The following is a 5000-nucleotide window of genomic DNA, read 5'->3' as shown; positions in this document are numbered from 1 at the left end:
AAACACTGCTCACGTCATGGTTTACAGATGAGCAGTGTACCTAAACACTGCTCACGTCATGGTTTACAGATGAGCAGTGTACCTAAACACTGCTCACGTCATGGTTTACAGATGAGCAGTGTACCTAAACACTGCTCACGTCATGGTTTACAGATGAGCAGTGTACCTAAACACTGCTCACGTCATGGTTTACAGATGAGCAGTGTACCTAAACACTGCTCACGTCATGGTTTACAGATGAGCAGTGTACCTAAACATTGCTCACGTCATGGTTTACAGAGGACTAACGGACCTAACAAACTGCAGCTGCATTGCCGGTGTAGCGTCCCAGACTGTCTCCCCCACCCAGGAAACGTCCCCGGGGGGGACAATTATTTCGACCGCTGGAAATGTCCCCCCCCCCCCCGGGGACTTTCTCACCGTGCATAATGTCCCCTGCGGACATTTTCAGCGGCCAAAATGTCCCCCCCTTTTTTTCTTTTCTTTTTTTAGCGTTTTACCCTCGATTAGAAAGTCCCCCCTTACCCTGAAAATGTCGCCCCCTTGTATCCCGTAACGTCCCCTCCGCTAAAAGAGACATCCCCCCCCCCCACCCCCTTGACCCCCCGCCCCCCTCCTCACGCCCCCAGCTTTTCTCCAACAGAACATTTGTTACATCTGCGGTGTGTGCCCGTGTGCACGTTCGTTCTTTAGTTTAGCGTCTTTTCACTATCAGTGATATTAGACGTTAAAAAAAAAAAAGGGGGGGGGGGGGGGGGGGGGGGGGTCATGGGGGGAGGAAGGTGGTGGTGGTGGTGGGGGGGGGGTGTGGGGGCGGGAAGAGGAAAACAGGAAAAAGGTCAACTAGAAAACTACCGTAAAATGTATAACACCGTGTGCACGTGTGTGTGCGTGTGCACGTGTGTGTGTGTGTGCGTGTGCACGTGTGTGTGTGTATGTGTGTGAGTGTGTGTGTGTAGTGTGTGCACGCCCATATGTATGAGTCTGTACCTATACTGGTGTAGGTGGAGAGGGGAGGACTAGGGGGAGGGGGGGGGGATTTTCAGCAAAGGGGACGTTACGAGATACACGGGGAGGACTTTTTCAGAGTAAAGAGGAACATTTCAGAACAAGGCTAAAAACCCAAGAAAGGGGGACATTTTGGCCCGCTAACAATGTCCGCAGGGGACAGACATTATGAACGGGAGGGTGGTGGGGGCTGGGGGTGGGGGACATTTCCAGCGGTCAATTTGTCCCCCCCGGGGGACGTTTCCAGGTAGGGGGCGGGGGGAGGCAATCTAGGATACTACACCGGTGATTGGGACACCAGTGTGAATGGAGGCCCGGAGGGGGAGCGAAGCAGTGCAGGAGTGATGGGGCGGAATCACACTGACAGGACACGGGGGGTGGGGGGTTGTGGTGGTGTTGTTTCCTCTGCTTCTTGGCCCTCCAGTCAGCCTGTCAGTCAACCAGCCAGCCAACTATTCATCGATTCTATCAACCAGTCAGTTAGTCTGTCATTTTGTTAACCTGCCAGCCAACTATTCATCGATTCTATCAACCAGCCAGCCAACTATTCATCGATTCTATCAACCAGTCAGTCAGCCTGTCAGTCAACCAGCCAGCCAACTATTCATCGATTCTATCAACCAGCCAGTCAATCAGTCAGTCAACGAACCAGCCAACTATTCATCGATTCTATCAACCAGCCAGTCAATCAGTCAGTCAACGAACCAGCCAACTATTCATCGATTCTATCAACCAGCCAGTCAGTCAGTCAGTCAGTCAGTCAACGAACCAGCCAACTATTCATCGATTCTATCAACCAGTCAGTCAGTCAACGAACCAGCCAACTATTCATCGATTTTATCAACCAGTCAGTCAGTCAATCAGTCAGTCAACGAACCAGCCAACTATTCATCGATTCTATCAACCAGTCAGTCAGTCAGTCAGTCAGTCAGTCAATGAACCAGCCAACTATTCATCGATTCTATCAACCAGTCAGTCAGTCAGTCAGTCAGTCAGTCAATGAACCAGCCAACTATTCATCGATTCTATCACCCAGTCAGTCAATCAGTCAGTCAGTCAACGAACCAGCCAACTATTCATCGATTCTATCAACCAGTCAGTCAGTCAGTCAGTCAGTCAGTCAACGAACCAGCCAACTATTCATCGATTCTATCAACCAGTCAGTCAGTCAACGAACCAGCCAACTATTCATCGATTCTATCAACCAGTCAGTCAGTCAGTCAGTCAACGAACCAGCCAACTATTCATCGATTCTATCACCCAGTCAGTCAATCAGTCAGTCAACGAACCAGCCAACTATTCATCGATTCTATCACCCAGTCAGTCAGTCAGTCAGTCAACGAACCAGCCAACTATTCATCGATTCTATCACCCAGTCAGTCAGGTCAGTCAGTCAGTCAGTCAGTCAGTCAACGAACCAGCCAACTATTCATCGATTGTATCAACCAGTCAGTCAGTCAGTCAGTCAACGAACCAGCCAACTATTCAACGATTCTATCAACCAGTCAGTCAATCAGTCAGTCAGTCAGTCAGTCAGTCAACGAACCAGCCAACTATTCATCGATTCTATCAACCAGTCAGTCAATCAGTCAGTCAACGAACCAGCCAACTATTCATCGATTCTATCAACCAGTCAGTCAGTCAGTCAGTCAACGAACCAGCCAACTATTCAACGATTCTATCAACCAGCCAGTCAATCAGTCAGTCAACGAACCAGCCAACTATTCATCGATTCTATCAACCAGCCAGTCAGTCAGCCTGTCAGTCAACCAGCCAGCCAACTATTCATCGATTCTATCAACCAGCCAGTCAATCAGTCAACGAACCAGCCAACTATTCATCGATTCTATCAACCAACCAGCCAGCCAGTCATTCAGCCAACCAGCCAGCCAACTATTCATCTATTCTATCAACCAGCCAGCCAGTCTGTCATTCAGTCAACCAGCAAGCAAACTATTCATCTATTCTATCAGCAGACAGACAGCCAGTTTAGTCAGCAGGCTAGTCAGTGAACCAGCCAGTGTTTATTTCTTTGGATTTAATACGTGTGTGTCCATTTGTCCGTCTGTCTGTCTGTCGTGTTTATTTTTCTTTGGACTCGCTACTTGTGTGTGTGTGTATGTGTGTGTGTGTGTGTGGATTCGCTACGTGCGTATTTTTCCGTATATCATGTGGGGTTTTTTTCTGTGTGTGTGTGTGTGTGTTATTTGGATTCGCTACATGTGTGTCCCTCTGTCTGTCTGTCTGTCTGTTGTGTTTATTTCCTTGACGAACGCAGTGCGTGCCTACCCCCCCCCCCTTCCCCTGGTCCTCCTCCTCAGATCCAGAGCTCCTTGTCCTAATGAGGCAATTACAGCTAACGGAAAGATTTCAATCGACGCAGCAGGTCGATTCCACCATCCCCTAACAGGGAGTTTTCCTGAACTGACGCTGTGATCAGCAGTGCTGTTGGTGATGATGGAATGGAGCTGTGGGTGGTGCTTCTGGGGCTGAATCTCTCCAAACATTTTTTTGTTATTTATTTATTGGGTTGTTTATGAAAGTAATCTTGCCATTTTCTTTTTTGCAATATCTCAGCGGTTTTTGTTGGGGTTTTTTTTTGGTTCTTTTTTTTTTTCGCTTGTCTATTTTTTTCTTGAATTAAAAAAGAGGGAATAATATTTATGCTGGTAATTAGCTATATACTGAGGCCAGTTTGGTTTTGTGGTGCGTGCGTGCGCGCGTGTGTGTGTGTGTGTGTGTGTGTGTGTGTGTGTGTGTGTGTGTTGGTGCATGCGTGTGTGTGTGTGTTTGTGTGTGTGTGTGTTGGTGATGCGTGTGTGTGTGTGTGTCTGTGTGTGTTTATTTGGATTCGCTACATGTGTGTCTGTCCCTCCGTCTGTCTGTCTGTCTGTCTGTCTGTTGTGTTTATTTCCTTGACGAACGCAGTGCGTGCCTACCCCCCCCCCCCCCCCCCCCCTGCCCCGCCCCGTCCCCCGTCCTCCTCCCCAGATCCAGAGCTCCTTGTCCTAATGAGGCAATTACAGCTAACGGAAAGATTTCAATCGACGCAGCAGGTCGATTCCACCATCCCCTAACAGGGAGTTTTCCTGAACTGACGCTGTGATCAGCAGTGCTGTTGGTGATGATGGAATGGAGCTGTGGGTGGTGCTTCTGGGGCTGAATCTCTCCAAATATTATTTTTAATTAATTTTTTTTTTTATTGGGTTGTTTATGAAAGTAATCTGTGTGGGTTTTTTTTTTTTTGTCATTTTTCTTCATTATCTCGGTTGTTTTTTCGTGGGTCCCCCCCCCCCCCCAATAAAAAGGGGAGATAACATCTATGTTGGTAAATGGTTGTGTACTGAGGCTTGTTAGGTTTTGTGGTGTGTGTGTGTGTGTGTGTGTGTGTGTGTGTGTGTGTGTGTGTGTGTGTGTGTGTGTTAAATTTACTTTAACGTCTTTTCACTGTTTAGTGATATTAGACGGGTGTGTGTGTGTGTGTGTGTGTGTGTGTGTGTGTGTGTGTGTGTGTGTGTGTGTGTGTGTGTGTGTGTGTGTGTCTGTGTGTGTGTGTGTGTGTGTGTGTGTGTGTGTGTGTGTGTTTAGTTTAGTTTAGTTTAACGTCTTTTCACTGTTTAGTGATATTAGACGTCCATGAAAACAGAACACTCTAACAACTCCAAACACATGTATAATGTGGAAGATATTCACTGAAACTGTCCGTGAAAATAGAACATTCAGACAGAGAACTTAGTATATTTGGAAGAATACTACCTTGTATACATTTAGAAATAATGTATAAATCGAAAACAAACATAAAAAAAGCGGGAGAGAGAAAGGAGGGGGGGGGAGGAGGGGGTTTATGGGGGTGGTGGGGTTCGATCAATGAAGAAGGCGTGTGTAAGCACACACACACAAAAAAAGGGAAAAATGGGGAGAGGGCGTAGGGGGGGGGGGGGGGGAAGGTAAAAAAAAAAACCCCAAAAACCCAAAACATTCTGGTGCTTCAT

The sequence above is a fragment of the Babylonia areolata genome, chromosome 33 (assembly GCF_041734735.1).
Source record: "Babylonia areolata isolate BAREFJ2019XMU chromosome 33, ASM4173473v1, whole genome shotgun sequence".
In the NCBI taxonomy this organism is placed as follows: Eukaryota; Metazoa; Mollusca; class Gastropoda; order Neogastropoda; family Buccinidae; genus Babylonia; species Babylonia areolata.
This window is presented reverse-complemented; position numbering follows the sequence as displayed.